At 44.9% G+C, this 16115-nt stretch overlaps 2 pseudogenes; both read left to right on the top strand.

Moving 5' to 3' along the window:
* LOC115317309 overlaps nt 1-11970 on the top strand; it is a 62130-nt pseudogene extending 50160 nt beyond the window's left edge.
* Nucleotides 11971-13428: 1458 nt separating this feature from the next.
* On the top strand, nt 13429-14455 carry LOC115313321 (annotated as a pseudogene).
* The last annotated feature ends 1660 nt before the right edge of the window (nt 14456-16115 follow it).

Below are 16115 nucleotides of genomic sequence, written 5' to 3'. Positions count from 1 at the left end.
ACAAGGCCCTCGATCACGTGGTTTGCGATTACCACAGGCTTATTCTACAGTGGGCAAACTGTATATGATAAACTGTGGGTGAAGATACGCGGAGCATGCCCTCCACCGATTGGTCGGGAGACAGAAGCGCCCTACTACGTAACCGCGTGTTTTTGTGCGCATTGAGAAAGAAGTTGAAATCAACCAACTTTTTTATGCGCGCCCGGAAGAAGCGAAGAATCGGCGCGACGTCACGAACTAGGTCACATCCGGGGCGCGCACGACCTACAGCCGCAAAAAGAAGCGTTGGTTTGGATCGCGCTTTACGCTCCGATATCCTGTGCAACTTCCATATGCCTACTCTTTCGTCGGCTTTTAAGCGGACGAAACTTGCACAAACTTCGTCGCTGCGTTAGACGAGTCGACGTAGCTACGTGCGAAGATACGTGCGTCAGCGGCGACGGTAGCTACGACTAGAGCACTATATAGCGCCTACGGAGCAGAGTAGCGCAATCCTTTGATCCGTGTGTTTCGCCGACAAGATGGCCGACTGAGCAGCTCGGCGCGAGTCACGTGGTACTCAGGGTTCCAGGAGGCGGCCCGCCTTATGGGAGAAGACATGCTGATCGACTCAACACGGCTGATTAAAGAATAAACGGCAAGTTCACACTTTTCGAAACTAATCTGTCGCGAAGTTGGTAAAGCACTAAACACTTTAACAAAGTTTTAATAATATTGGATGCGTGTGAAAATTGTGAGAAGGCAATTTCCAAGGCAATGGCGTTTGAAGCAGACGATTGTTTTGCGCAGCGGAGATGGGCTTTTTTGGTTGGCCGGAGCGGGTCACGTGAACGGTGTGAGGTCGCCGCGTCGTCTGCTGCATGATGCCGCTCAGGCAATTTTTTACAAAAAGTTACGTCCTTACGTGGCACAGGACTTAACGTAAATTATTCTAGAATGTTTCTTTATTATCTTAAAAACTATTGTCGTTCCGTACGTCCTCACAATATTGAAGAAACAGCGATTTTCCCACGTTCCCCATGCATTTCTGACCGGAGTTGAAACCTCCAGGAGTTCGCCGCTAGTCGCCGAGAGATGGCGTTCTACATTGCGGTTTTACTGAAAGAGGGCGAGAGAGAAAAGGGGAAAGGGCCACCGCCGCTTTCCCCCTTTCTGATTGTGTAGAAAGAGTGAAAGACCCGGATGAGAGGCTTCGCCGGTGTTGGTTGTCTGCTGTGCCCGAACTTCGGTCGCGCTTTCTTTTCGGTTTTAAACCCGCAAACTTAGTTAGAGCCAGAGGCTCCGATGGCAACAGTCCCCCGGTCATCGGAACACCATTGCTGGGTCATAGGGTGCACGAATAAAAACAGAAAGCATAGAATACTGTCCGAGGACATATGTAGCTTGCAAGGATTTCGGCAAGGCGAGAGCGGCTGCAATATCTTTGAGCTCCACCGCTTTCCACATGACCCCTGTCTCCGGCGGCAGTGGATTGCGTCCGTAAACCGAAAAGGCCTCTCCTCAACGCCATCCTCTCGACTTCGCTCGGAACTTTTCGTGAATGGAGCGCGCACCGAACGCTGTACCGCCGATGAACATGGGGTACGCTCGCAATGTGCGTGCGAGTTTTCTCATGATAACTGCTGTTTTGAGCCTGTAAAATTTTGTAACTGAATTTATCTTAAAAGTGATTATTTGCAGTGGTGACTGACTCGATTTTATCATGTACAACACTTAGTTGAAGGCTCATTCCCGCCCCCGGGTGAGGCTGAAAATTGTTAAAAACGTTTTTTTTTTTTTTTTTTTTTGTTTTAATCGCGATTTTTTGCGCGATACCAGGGAGCCGGCAAAAGCGTCCTTGGAGTGCCGCTGGTGGGTTGTTTCCGTTGACTAAGGCGCTTTGAGGCGCTTGATAGTCGCTGCAGGGAACGTCTCGTGTGTTGCGATCTGCGTTTTCGAGCCCAGTGTGCACGTTTGGGTCATTTCATCTGCCAGTGTGGCGACGGTGGGAACAGCGGCCAGCGAACGTGCCAGCTATAGAAATTGGAGGTGAGTAAATATTGCATCAAATGGTAAGATAATTCGTGGCTGCTTCGAGGCTTTCTGCGGTTCGATAAAAGTACATCTGGAGCGTCTTCGTCGTTCATTCACAAGGAAATATAAGAACAGGGACACTAAGATAAAAACAGCAGAGCAAGACGATATGTAGCAGCTCCGGGCGTTTACAAAGTGAATTGAGGTTCCCGTTTCGTGTATAACTTGTTGACTACAACTAAAAGCGGCTACGTTGAAATAGGCCCATTGCAAGCATTATGTATCAATGGTTCATCATTTCCAGTCATGCGGAAAGCAATGGAGCTTAAAAACATTCCAGCCGTACTTTCCTTGCCGGATTCCATGCAAGCTACATAGGTCCTCGGACAGTATTCGACGCTTTCTGTCGTTATTCGTGCACCCTATCACCCAGCAATGGTGCCCAGATGACCGGGGGACTGTCGCCATCAAAGACCATGACTCTAATTAAGTTTGGGAGTTTGAAACGTAGAAAAAAGCGCGAACGAAGTTGGGGCACTGCAGACGCCCAACACCGGCCAGGCCTCTCATCCGGGACTTCCACTCTTTCTACACAATCAGAAAGGGGGAAAGCGCCGGTAGCCCTTTCCCCTTCTCTCTCTTGCTCTCAAAATGGCGCTACCCACGATAAAACGATCTATAGGGAGTATTCACTGGCGGCGATATCCGTGTGCGCTGCTGCTGAGCGCGTGCTGACGGCGAGCTTCCGCAGTCCTTTAGGAGCGTGCATCTAGCACCATCAAGCTTGCCTGTCTTAACAGGCTATTAATGTGAGCTCGTTCTGAGCATGCGCTCTAAACATCGCCCTCAAATATGGCGTCCAGTGAATACTTCCTATATAGTGCTCTAGCTACGACGGGATCAAGGAGGATATAAAGATTTGCTGGAGTGGAAGCGGCGCCCGCGAGGTGACGCCACCGGGCGCCATCTAACCCGTGGCAGAAAGCGCGCTGCCGGCTTTGGTGCCGGTGAACCTCCAAGCTTCTTCGCGGGCGCGCTGCTTCTGTTGGACGTTTTAAATGAGTTCGAGCCTTGCTTTTCGAGAATGGTTGCTTCCTGCGTTGCTTATCGATGTGCAAACAGACTGAAGAAGGGCTGAGGTCTCACATTTCACCTGCAAGTATATGAAAACGTGCTCAATTTAGCTACTAGCGGTCGCTTCACGCCCAAAAGTTTGCTTGTTGTGCCAGCGCCAGCTAGGGTCGCAAAATGACGCTACGTGCGTGCAAAAGTTAATAGTTGGGGGATAGGTGGCCGAGTGGTCTAGCGCACACCAGCTCGGAGCACGTGGAGCGAAAGCTCGCGCTGCAGAACCGAGGGATCCTGGGTTCGAGCCCCACCCCCGCCCGTTTCGATCTGGATGAGCATCGTACCGGCGTGCGGTCGTGTATCACTACTGCGTGATGCACGTTAAAGACCCCAGGCTAGCGGCTGTACCACACTGGCTAAATGTCTCATCTACAGCTAGGAGACTCGTCGCCCCTGTGAGGCAGACCAAGTTCTAGGCTGTATAAACATACACACAAAAAAAAGTTAATAGTTGTAGGTTTATTGACAGGTTTCCGAAGAATGCAGAGGTGCGGAGCCCTTGGGAGCGGGCAGTTCGCCGTGAAGGGTAATGTGCCAAAGATGGAGATCGCCTGTGCTCTGAGCATTTTACTCCTGACTGCTTCGACCGCACAGGGCAAACGACGCGACTGCGGGTGGGAAGTGTGCCCACTGTGTTTCCAGCTTTTCCGCCTCATCTACAGAAACCTGTATCATTGCCATCTTTAAACGAGAAGGAAAATGTTTGGGGCGTTACGGCCGCTACGAAATTACTTGTTCGACAAAAAAGTTTTACTCTTCAGCGCGCAGGGTGTCTTCTCTCGTCATACAACTTCTCTGCTGTCATAAACTTCGCATGCATGACTAGGAATAAAGCTTGTTAATTCAATATACTTCTATTAGTTCACCCAAGCAAATTTGCAGGTCCGATGTTGGATCCACAGTATGTGATGTAAAGCTTTACTTAGTTTTTACGCGTGCTGTCTTTTAAAACTTGTCTGAGAAAACGTATGCTTTCAACTTCAGGTGAAACGAAAGCGTCCCGACCCTAAGTCTCGAGACTGCCTCCAACATTTTCTTTTTAAATTTAGGGGACATTTCCCCGCTATATTTAGCGGGGAAACTGAATTCGTGTTGAGGTTACGTGACGTGAATTTCCCCGTTAAATATTGCAGTGAAAGTTTTCCGCTAAGTTTAGGGGAAGGTTTTTTTCCGCTAAATTTTGCGTGACTTCACATTCATTCACCCCAACGTCACGTGTGACGTCACCAGAGTAAAATTTCCCCCTAAATTTGGCGGGAAACGTCTCTGCTAAGTTTAGCGGTAAAACTTCCCCTCTAAATTTAACGAAACAAAATTCCCCGTTAGATGTTTTTCAGGGTAAAGTGGCGTCCCTTGTGACGTCACGAGTGTAAACTTTTTTCGCTATGGGAAATGTCCCATGATTCAACGGGCGGTTACGCCGACGGCGACGGTGACGCCGCTCAACCCGGACATGGGCACCTAATAGCTGCGCTCTAAAAGTTTGCAATTTTGGAACAGTGTCGTTCCAGAGTAGATGTGGGAACGTTCTTGAACATTTAATTTTGAAGCACAATATAACCTTTTTAGAATTTACGGCGTTTCTACTAGATGAATTCCATGGGTTCCGTAGAGGGTGGTGGACAGTGACGCATCTTCTCCACGGGGTCCATAGCTTTGTTACAGTAATTGATATTGATAGTCAAGTCGATGCTATTTTTATAAGATTTCACTAAGACGTTCGACAGGGATTCGCATCGCAAGTTATTGCAGAAGCTAAAGCGGGTACTAGGTAATGATTGCCTCCTGAAGTGGTTAGGCGCACCTTAACAACCGGAAACAGTTCGTGCTGCGGCAAAGTGGAATACATTGAATTACCCCCTCTATCTGGAGTACGGGGCTCGACACTCGGACCATTGTTTTTCCATTTTTATGAGTGATCTGATGGTACATAAACCCTGAATACAATGTCGTACTTTCGCTGATGACTTTATACCATTTTTCAAAATAGCTTGCGTTTATGATAAAAAAAAATGTTTAGGCGATAGCCTTACTTTATCTTTTTGTGGTGCCAAAAGTGGCAAAGGTACTTGAATTTCAAGAACAGCACGCAAATAACAATACCGCTGAATAAGGTACCGCTTTTTTTTCTTACACTATCAACTTCAATGCTTTAGCGGTAGTCAGAGAATAGAAGTATCTAGGTGTTACAATTACCTCTAACCTAAGCTGGACTTCAGATATTGGGCAGGTTATTGCCAAAGCGTCGAGATAAATGTGCTCGCTGCAAAGGACTATGATAGACTGCACCTCTGAAACGAAGCACATGAGGCATCAATCTTTAATCCGACCTGGGGCAGAATATGCTGACATTTAAAGGGACCATCATTCAGAATCAATGAGAGACTAGTTGGAGGGGGTTAAAATTACCTTATGCTAATTTATTATTTTTATTTTACAGAATCATATGTTTCACCGTTGTATGCTGCGTAGGGACTGCCTGAGTGTGTCATGTCGAAGAAAGGTAAAGCGCTTAACACTTTTACATAGCATAGTACATTACAGAACTTGTTTAAAATTGCATGTCTATCTTTAGTATAATATGAGCCGTCACACAAGACAGAAACGTGTTAAACTGATTCGCGAGTTTTCTGCTGGAAAGACGTTTTTAAATATTCCTTTTCTTCGCGTAAATTTTGCGAGTAGAACGAGTTGCCCCACAGTATGAAGGGAATGTTCTCTTTCGCTGCATTTTTAGTGTAATTGATGCACTTTTCTTCGCTAGAATGTACTCCAGGAACTAAACTGGTTCCTCGCTTTACTGAATGTTTATATGTATTTCTTGTTAGGCTGACCTTTTTATTGTCCTGCCTTCACCATGCTTTGGCCTTTAAAAGTTGACCGGCCGATCTTAGAAATAAATATATATTGTAAACGACTTAATTTTCTCGAGGACCTAATTTTCGTTAAGTTAGCGATTCGGCTACGATTCGCGACAAATAGGTCCCGCGAACAATTTTGTTAGAATGTAAACACATTGGAATCTATATTGATATCTCACCGCGTCGCGAAAATTAGAACCGGCGAATTATTTCAAACTTTAGCTTTTACCTAAATCACAAAATATTTAGGCCGCAAAAGAAAAAAAAAAGTCTTTTACAGTAAATAAAATAAAGTTATAACCACAAATTCTTCACTTCTTACCTCAATATTCTATGGAGTAAAACTCGCACCATAGGGGAGTGCGAATGCTCTGAATTTAATATTTCTTCCTGCCAAAAGAGCTATGGTCTATGACAAACTGAAATTTTATGAATTAAAAACTGGGATTGATTACCTTCGAAATTCAAGCAGTTCACGAACGGCGGAAAGATTAAAAATATTTCCTCTTTCAATAAGTTATGTGTATTAGAGCCAGTTTCAACATTCTAGCGGGACACGATATTACTTTACGCAGTCAACTTTTCTTTTTCCAATGAATCATGTTTCTTGTTGGGAGTTTTTATTATGTTATTGCGTGAATAAAATATTTTTCGAGCGTCTGACTGAGAGCTTTATTACTACACCTGTTTCTTGATTGAATCCCAACTGGTCAAGTGCGAACAACCGATGCATGAATAACATGTTTTCTGTCATGTATGTCATGTGTCATGTCATGACTTAGTCGCACATTCGCTAGATATATTGTTATTTTTCATCAGAATGACTTCTACTGTATATTTTATCACGGTAATAAAAATGTCTAGAATAACTATTGCCTAAATACAACTAACTCACTTTGACTCAGGGATCGGTTGCTAAAAAGAACCTTTGAACAAACAGTAATGAATTGGATTCTACCTCACCGTCTACTTGCTGTCAGAATACTAAATTACAAGCAATCGTGCTGCTTCGGCATCATATTTTTAACAAGTTTACATACTTCCTCCTTGATTTTCATATTATTATACACTTGATAAAATAGAATGACCGATTCTGATAATTTATTATAAGGATTTTCTGCTTGAAGTTTCTTTTGCATGACTTCAATAGATGATGCATTTCTATTGTTATGATCAATATATGGGCTACGATATAAAAACGATAGTACGCTTTTAGCCACTGACATGTCGCTTCCGTTGGGTCAAGAACAGTTCGCAAAAGTTTGGACAAAAGCAGCTGAACAATTCACGGCAACCAGCCTTCTTTAAAACATCTATATTAACAAGGCGCTCATTGCTCCTGAATATGCCATAAAGAGTGGAATATAAGAGGTGTAGGTAGAAGTAAAACTAAATCGCAAACTGTGCACGCGTGTCCTGCACCTACATTGACTTGTGTCGGTTAATTTTAAAACGTAGAGTTCGCTGCAACGAAAAACAGAATGCGCGAACAGGTTTCGCTCCAGATGTGCGTAACCCAGTCACGGTCCTCTGTTACTTCACCGTCAATATTTTCAGTTTCAATTTAAACTTTTATTTTACTCCCAGAACATCAATTCAAATAGTTTTTTTGGCACGCTCATAGATGTGATTGTTGTATGTCATATTCAGAAAATTTCGGTATACTAGTATATCAATAGAAGTTTAGATGTTCGTGGGTTTTTTGTTTTGTTATATCGAAACAACTAAATTGCATTGCAACCCACCCCCTCACCCCTATATCTTGAGTTAAAATATTGATACTTTTTCCGAATGCTGTATGAACGATTTGGTCATGTTATCTTGTACGTACATACCCTGAACTGTTAGTAGGTGCGCGTGAACATAACCTCATGACCAAACAAAATCCTAACGCAGGTTCCCCTTTTTTTAAATTTTGGCACCACCAAAAATGTGCTTTCTGTATTCATAAAAATAAAAGTACACAGAAATAGAGAATAACATAGAAGTACAAAGAATTCATAGAAATAAGGGGCGCGACATCGTCGCCGACACTACGATGACCCTCTTTCTGGTGCAAGCTAGTTATATAAAACATACCGCGTGTTTTCACGATGATGTCCCCTGCCTGTTAGCCATGTCGTGCCCCAGCGACTTGTTTAGCTGGTGTAAAAACATGTTGTGTCATGGTTTAAAGTATAGTTACATAGCGTTTCTCGTTTGTTTCTAACTGCGTCAAGTGACATTAAATGAAACCCAGGCCTCCTTAGAGAACTTGAGTCGATTTTAGCGACTGTGCAACGAATAGAGGCAGGCAAGTCCGCAATTTCAGCCACTATTACATCACTGAAAATAACAAAAAAGCAACTGACGCGCTGCCAAGCGAACCACTAACAAGGGTTCCGGCAGTGGAGCGTGGTCTTGCATCAGTTTCACCTTCAGCGCCTCAATACTTACCCAGCCCTAATGATCACGCACGAAATAAAGAAGATTTAGATATTTGAGCAAGATGTGAAGACGCAAGGAACAGGCTTCGCCGGTCAAACCTCCTGTTTCTCGGTATCTCGGACTCAGTCCGAAACTTGGCTTCAATCGGAAAAGAAAATTCTCTAACTTTGTACCGTTGGCTTTGGACTAGAACCCTTTCATCCTACAGCGCTCTCATCACTTAGGCCGTTTTTGTACCGGTAAAAATAGACCGGTTATTGTGAAGGTTCTTCGGTTTAAAGTAACAATGCCGTTTTAGCGTTGAGAGTTAAGCTAAAGGACTCGCAATTCGCTATTAGAGAAGACTTTTCGCCTTCTGTCGATTAGCTTGTGGCAAAGTGTTTCATTTCATGCTCACCTCATCACCGTTACACAAACTGTTTCAGTTCTATTTGCCTAAAACTTTTCATTTAAAATTCTATTCAACAAAATTAGAATGCTTAATAAATGTTCCGTATGTGACGCCGCTTCCGAGAGTGTAAAGAAATCGCCCGCGTAGCAACAATCGATCGCAAACCGCTCTCGCAATGTTTTATGCTTCATAAAGCGCAACGTGGAAACAATTTTATGTTATCCCGTTTCTTGCACTAATATTCGCAGTCTCATTAAAAAAAAAGGCATGTGCAGCTTTATAGAAGATAGTGACGTTTGAGTACTGACCGAAACTTGGTTGCAATCTGATATTCATGATGACGAGCTCGGTTCCGATCATGCATTCTTAGAAAAAAGGGTCAGCATAGTCCTCCTTAAATGGAGGAACGAGTCTGACACATATGTTCCTTCAGAAATGAAGCAACTTTGCCGCCTTCAACAAGGGAGGAAAGTTGCTCCTCCGTCGAATTGGAGGCGCATTTCAAAGTGGCGGCTCCAAATCGAGCGCCTATTGTAGGTCCTTCCGGCACGCTATCGACGATCCACCAGGTCCACCGCAACGCAAAGTGTTCTTATGGTCACCGGACAGGCAAATGCCTCCCGCCCACTGGCGGTCTGCCACTGCTTGGTCGGCAACACTCGACATGGGCACGATGAGCACCGAATCACCACAGGACAAGAGCTTTGCACGTCGTATATTTATTGGCAAATCCGGCTGCCCGTGCAGGTGAGGAAATCCGCGCCCCGAATCATATTTCGCGTCGCGAACAACAAAAAAAAAAAAAGAAAGAAAAACAACACAGATTTGCCGAAACGCATCGCCACAATGGTCAGTCAATTTCGCTTCACTTACCCGTGCTCGTTCTCATATCGCGATTACTCCGTCGCCATTCCCACACAACGGATAGGAGCTCTAGGACCGATCGTAATCCCACGCAACCGATACGGTGCGCCGAAGGATTCTTTACAACTCGCCAAAAGTATGCTACCGGCTGATACGAACCTCGGGTACCTCACAATGTCAATCCATATAGGTCGCGAAAGTGGAGCAAAAAAGCGGCCCAAAACCAATCGTCAGCGTCATCACCCTGGAGGCCGCGCTACCGCAGCGTGACTATGTTTTGCGCGGCCAAACACCAAGCTGATAAAATATTAAAGACACACTTTCGGTGTCTTATATAGTTTACTTTAAATCAAAGTATTATTTATTAGTAATAACTTAGTTTAGACATGTTTAGAGTGGTGAATTTTTCAGGTTATGTTCAATATGTATTATGTTGTGCATACTTGTTCCGACATCTACAACGTCGCTATTTTTCGCCGCCGGCAGAAGTTCGCAGTCCTGATACGCCTCGTGTTTGCATTGTTTGCGTTCGCCAGTGTGCCTACATTTCTGTAGCTCCCGTCGAACTTTCACTTTGCAATCGTTTAAAACGACTTCGTGGTCTTACACTTTCCCACGAACGGTTTGCACTAGTTGAATCCTATTGCGCCGTTCTGTGGCTTTTGCCGTCCAGTGCCCGACGGGCGCGTTCGAGGCTGTGTCGTCGGGACGATGCGCCGGCCCCATCTAAAGAGGCGCTGCGCGGTAGCGCGATGCCCAAGTGATGACTGCACCGCTGGCATCACACTCCATCGTTTTCCTGTAGACGCTGCCAGGTGAAGCTTGTAGCAGCTGTGTCCGCTGCAACTATGTGTGATGTTCTGATGTCCATTGTTCGGTGATGTCTGGTAAGCTCTTGACCTCTTCTATGGGCCCTCATGCATGCTCATTTAGTAATAGGTACCCGTTGATCGAGCTTTTTTGGGCCCAGTCTCCGTTCCAAGCTTCGCGAGACGAAACTAATCTTAGATATTAGTGGCGGCTTTGCTTGGTCTCTGCTGAACGGCTGCGTGACCCCAAAAACCTAATAAGAAACAATGACTGAACATTTCAGTTTTAACGAACTTTTATAATATGGTGTGAATAACACTAAAACGTCCTTTCTGCTTGAAACGTGTTTGGTGTCGTCCCTCTAACGTGCTGGCGACTATCAGGTCTACTTGCTGTGGACGCCGTGCTCAGGAATCTAGTAATGTAATCGTCTGCGTTGTGAACCTATCTAACCTCACGGGCACAGAGGTGTGCTCCGCGCTCATGGCGTTCGCTGGACCCAGACGGGAGACCAAGTACAATGATGTGACCAGTTTATCGCTAACATTATTGTGTAATCTTGTTTCTTTTTTAAATGTCCACTTTGGCCAAGGGTATGTAAAGTAATACACTGCTTCACATTCAGGCGGACGATCTGGGTTGAGTTCTGCCGGAACACAAGCCTACAGAACAAGACACCACAGCAGCTGCGGGAACGGGCGGTATGCTCCAGGCACTTCAAGCCCTCTGCATTTCTTTACCGAAGAAGGCTGCGTCGTGATGCAATAACAGCATATTTGAGCACTGAGGGTGAGCACGAAATATGGTTTTCATTATTACTGAGAAGGTAAGCTTATCCAGAAAGTATTTTACATGCAGATACAGGGAACGGTTTCAGTGTACATAACGTGTGTGCTTAACTTTGCATAGGTGCCGGAGATGCCGTCCAGAGCAGCAGCCCTGGCCAATTGATCAGCGAGGGCGAGCCCACACTGGCCAGCAGCAGTAGCACCGGTGGGCCCACATCATCACGGTGTTACACGCACCACACTACAGAAGAAGGTAAAAGCAATTGCATATTGGCGGAGAAGTGTTGCAGGCCTTCTTTCTTATATATTTCGGACTGTCGTGTAGTAGCCATCTTTGGGAAACATGTAAAACATGTATGACCATGTTTTTAATCTATAATCCGCTGCAACCTGAGAACGAAGGGCGAGGGTAAGACGGGTCGGGGAGGAGGAAGCAGACGGAACGTTAAAGAGAGAAGGAGGTTTTCCTCTCTCTTCTCCAGCGTACCGTCTGCTTCCTCCTCCCCGGCCCGTCCTACCCTCGCCCTTCGTTCTTAGGTTGCAATGGGCTACAGCTTGCCACATGCCGCAGGAATTTCCTGAAACAATACAATGACTGATGTTTTTGACAGATTTTTTAATTGCCTCGTCATTGCTTTGCAGATGTGGGGAGCAGTCTCACGGCTCTGACCTCTGGTACGAAGACTAGCCCTCCAACCAGAGTTCATGTTAAGTTTTCATAGTGTGCGTTGTTTAGGACAGTCTTTGAAGATTACTTTGTTGCGTAGTACTCGACCAGTCATAGCTGGTTCAGCTTTTTGCAACCACTCTGTCACTTTGTTTCCTTTGTTTTGTTTCTTGTAGTGGATCACACATGCGCGATGGATGGACATGGCCCGCCGTCTGGAGGAAACGATGTGTGGGCGCCTGAACCTTCCCCTACCGATTATGATACGTCGGTGTCTTCGACTTCTGCGGTTCCTCACCAACGTAGGTGTCCGTCATGATGCACAAAGTTTACTTGTACTTCCACATTTTATACAGTGGAGGCACATTGTTTATTTCATTATTTCTCGAAATGTTTCATAATTGCTTTTGCTTTCCCCTTGCAGGGTCCTGTGCCACCCGCACCGAGGGCAAGGGGAAGATGGACGTGTTGAGGGCCAGACTTCGACAGCGTCGGGAACATAACAAGAGACTCCAGCAACGACTGCAGCTACGGCGTCATATGCTGACTGTCACTGAGATAGTTGAAAGTGTAAATAGCCTTGTCTCTCCAGCCGTTGCTGCCCTTGTAGAAGCTCAGTTGAAGATGACCAATGCGAGCAGGTTCGGCAGGCGGTGGTGCAGCCAGAACAAAGCCTTTGCCTTGGGCTTGTACTTTCACAGCCCTAAGGGTTACCGGTACTGTAGGCAATTGTTAAGGCTCCCATCCGTTAGATCGTTACAGCTTTGGCGTCAGCGTGTTCCCCTGAGGGTTGGTTTTTACCCAGAAGTTTTCGAACTAGTCAAAAGACGTGCAGCTTCTTTTTCACCAGAAGACAAGCCATGCATTATTGCCTTTGACGAGATGCACGTCACGAAAGAGCTCTCGTACAACCCCTCTGTGGACAGGTTTGAAGGGCTCGAAGAAAGTAACACTGGAAGAGGCCATAACCTTGCAAACAAAGCTCTTGTGTTTATGGCTAAAGGCATTCGCACGCCATGGAAGCAGCCACTTGGCTATTGTTTTGCTCATGGGGGAACACCTGCCAACATTTTGTGTGACCTTCTTTTCCAGTGCCACAATTTGCTTGTGAAAGCCGGCCTGGAGCCAGTAGCTGTCGTATGTGACCAAGGCAATCAAAATGTTACTCTTTTTAATGGCCTTGTTACCCCTGAGAAGCCCTGCGTAACTGTGAATGAGAAGCCACTTTTTTTTTCTATTTGATGTTCCACATCTGCTGAAGTGCTTACGAAATATGTTCTTCAATTACAATTTTCAAGTTGGGGACCACACGTTGAGAAGCTCTTTCGTCGGGGAAGCTCACGAAAAAAAAAACAGCTTGAAATCCGATCCATGCCAAGGCTCAGTGAGAAGCATTTTAATTTGACTTTTGCCTCCAAAATGTGAGTGAAACTAGCAGCGCAAATATTCAGTAATCACTGTGCTGCTGCAATGTTTGCCATGGTAACTTTTCAGCAACTGCCAGTTGAAGCTATCCACACGGCCCGGTTTATTGAAAAAATGGATCGTCTTTTTGATAGCTTGAACAGCTCACAGAAACGCGGGAAGAGTGCATATGTGTCTGCAATGCATGAAGGCTCCGTTCACAAGAAGTTTTTGAAAGAATGCCTTCATATGTTCGAAAGCCTTACCGTTCTTGGGTGCCCACGGCAGCCTGCTTGCATTCGCGGTTTCTCCTTGACCATTCGGTCTATTATGCTGATTTGTGAGCACCTGACATCTGAGTATGGTTTCAGATACCTTCTGACTCGCCATCTCAACCAAGATGCACTAGAAAACACATTCTCCGTAATAAGGTCAAAGTCTGGTGCGCACGCCAATTCCTCTTGCCGGCAGTTTCAGGCAGCCTTTAGGCATCTCCTAGTTAGCAACTTGTTTAAACTGTCTGACAAGAGCAACTGCGAAGAGGACATGGCAACTTTCTTAGCGTCTCTTCCGGTTGGTTTATCAGCTCCCTCAGCTTCACTTAGTCTAGGAAGCTCACTTCCACAATGTGCAGCTGACTTCACATCCTGTAGTTATCCCACTTTATTATCACTTAACAACATGGTTTACTTTGCTGGATGGCTTGTAACAAGGTTTGTTAAATATCATACATGTCAAAACGTGACTCAGCAATGTGAATTGCAAATCAAGAATGCCCCTTTTTCTGATGACAGCCAAGTGTTGTTGTATTTGAGTGTGAAAGGAACGGCTGAAGGAGACTTTGGAAGCCTCTCGGTCCCTTCACCTTGCTTTGTTTCTTTCGTTCAAGCTTGTGAGAAGGTTTTTGTGGCGTCAATTGACAGTCTTGTTTTGAAATAAGGCGTTGGGAAGGCGTTGTGCATCACTCTTCATGAGAAGGTCGAAAAGCTGCTGACACTCTGCTGTGAGGATGCCTAAGGTGATTTATTTGCTTTTTTTGCAAGGGTGAAGCTTCACTGGTTCGCCCGTAAAAAGAATACTTAGCTCCTTGATGCAGCTGTGAGACGCAAAACCCAGCAACGAGTCCAGAGGCTGTGCAGATGAGACAACACTTGCGTTATGCCCACAGGAAGTCCCTTTAGTTTGTCTTACGTGTTGCATTCAACAATCACGCTGGCATACCGGATTGTGCGAGTACATACCTCTAAATCATCACACGGTTTGTTGAAACTGTCTACTGCGATGACCAATTGAATCTAGCATACTTTAAATAAACTGTAAAAGTTTGTTTCGCATGCTCAGACACTGCAATCAACGTATAGGTTCAGCTAGATGAACTTGAATTTTCAATGAATCAATATCAAAATTTCAGTGTCACAGCATGCAAAACTATTTTTTTCGTTCTAAGTAAAATATGTTAGATTCATTCGACCCTCGCTGTATAGTGCTAGATGACGTTGCTCACTGAATGATGGGACAGGGTGTCTACCAAATCACTTATTCCAAATTTCCCAATTTTTCCAAGGTTTTCCTCTCTATTTCGATGAAATGTTGACCGTTACTTCGGTTCAGGGAGTGCCTAGTGGCCTGCGCTGCCTAGTGACGTGTCGGGCAACGTGCAGGGGCACCACCGTGAAATCCTTGTGCAATCATCGGGCTTCGTTGCACGCTACCGTTCCACTTTCGCTCATCATTTTTACTGATTAGGAACTTTTTTACGGTTTCCTTTATATTACCCTGTTTTTTTAAATATAATCCGCCTTACTTAAATATTTTAAGTTTTCCAGATTGGTAGACACCCTACACACCCTGTGCATTATTGAGGAGTGTGTGGGAACAAGCGTTGACCTCGATGTTTTCTTTTGCAGTGTGACGACTTGAGACATAAACCTGGATTAATGTTTGGTTGTGTGAGGTATACAAAAGTATATCAAGCTGCGATGAATGGTAAATCAGTGAGTCAGTATGGTGCTAACAATTTGCCACAAAGCGAATTATTATCCTTTTTCTAATTCTTTCTTTCCTGTCATTTTGTGGCAGTTTCCTGTGTACTAATCCTCACATAAACAGCCAAGCTGTGGAGCACAATATGTGTGTGACGAGCGCATGTGCTATAACGAAACGTCTCAATTTTCAATCTCGTGAAGCATTAATTCATGTGGACATTCAAATGCAAAAGACATGCATAGCCCCGCACCTCCACCTGTGATTGATATAGTTAAATCTAGTTACGAGCTCTCAACGTGAACAGTGCAAGATAAATGCGTAAAGAGTATTAAGTGCGCGTATAGAGTTGCCCAGACCTTATTTCACTTCGTTTTTAACGCCATATCTATCTTCAAGTGTTCAGTGGTGGTGTTGTAAGTTTGTATATAATAAACTGTGTAAACCAAGCTTGTGCCTTTTTGTCTTTCTTGACGAACAAGCCGTAGTTACAATGATAAGTACGCCTTCATAGGCGTGCTGTAACACACTGCTTAGTTGAAGAAGATAGTAACTTATTGGTGGTTCCCAGAACTGATAAAAAACTGGTTCTTTTGGAAGAGGAATTACATGGGAGTGATTGATACAAACAAGGCTATTACGCGTGAAGCAAGGTTTGAAGGACGGTAGCGTGCATGTAGAACATCTGAAAAACTTTAAATTTCGCGCCACCGGCGAAAATCATTTAAATTTTGCGCCGAAAACAATCGTGACGTCACAATCTTGAGGAAAATGCGTCA

The sequence above is a fragment of the Ixodes scapularis genome, unplaced genomic scaffold, assembly GCF_016920785.2.
Source record: "Ixodes scapularis isolate PalLabHiFi unplaced genomic scaffold, ASM1692078v2 PGA_scaffold3__209_contigs__length_174095766, whole genome shotgun sequence".
Lineage (NCBI taxonomy): Eukaryota > Metazoa > Arthropoda > Arachnida > Ixodida > Ixodidae > Ixodes > Ixodes scapularis.
The sequence above is the reverse complement of the archived record's forward strand: the minus strand, read 5'-3'. Positions and strand labels throughout refer to the sequence as shown.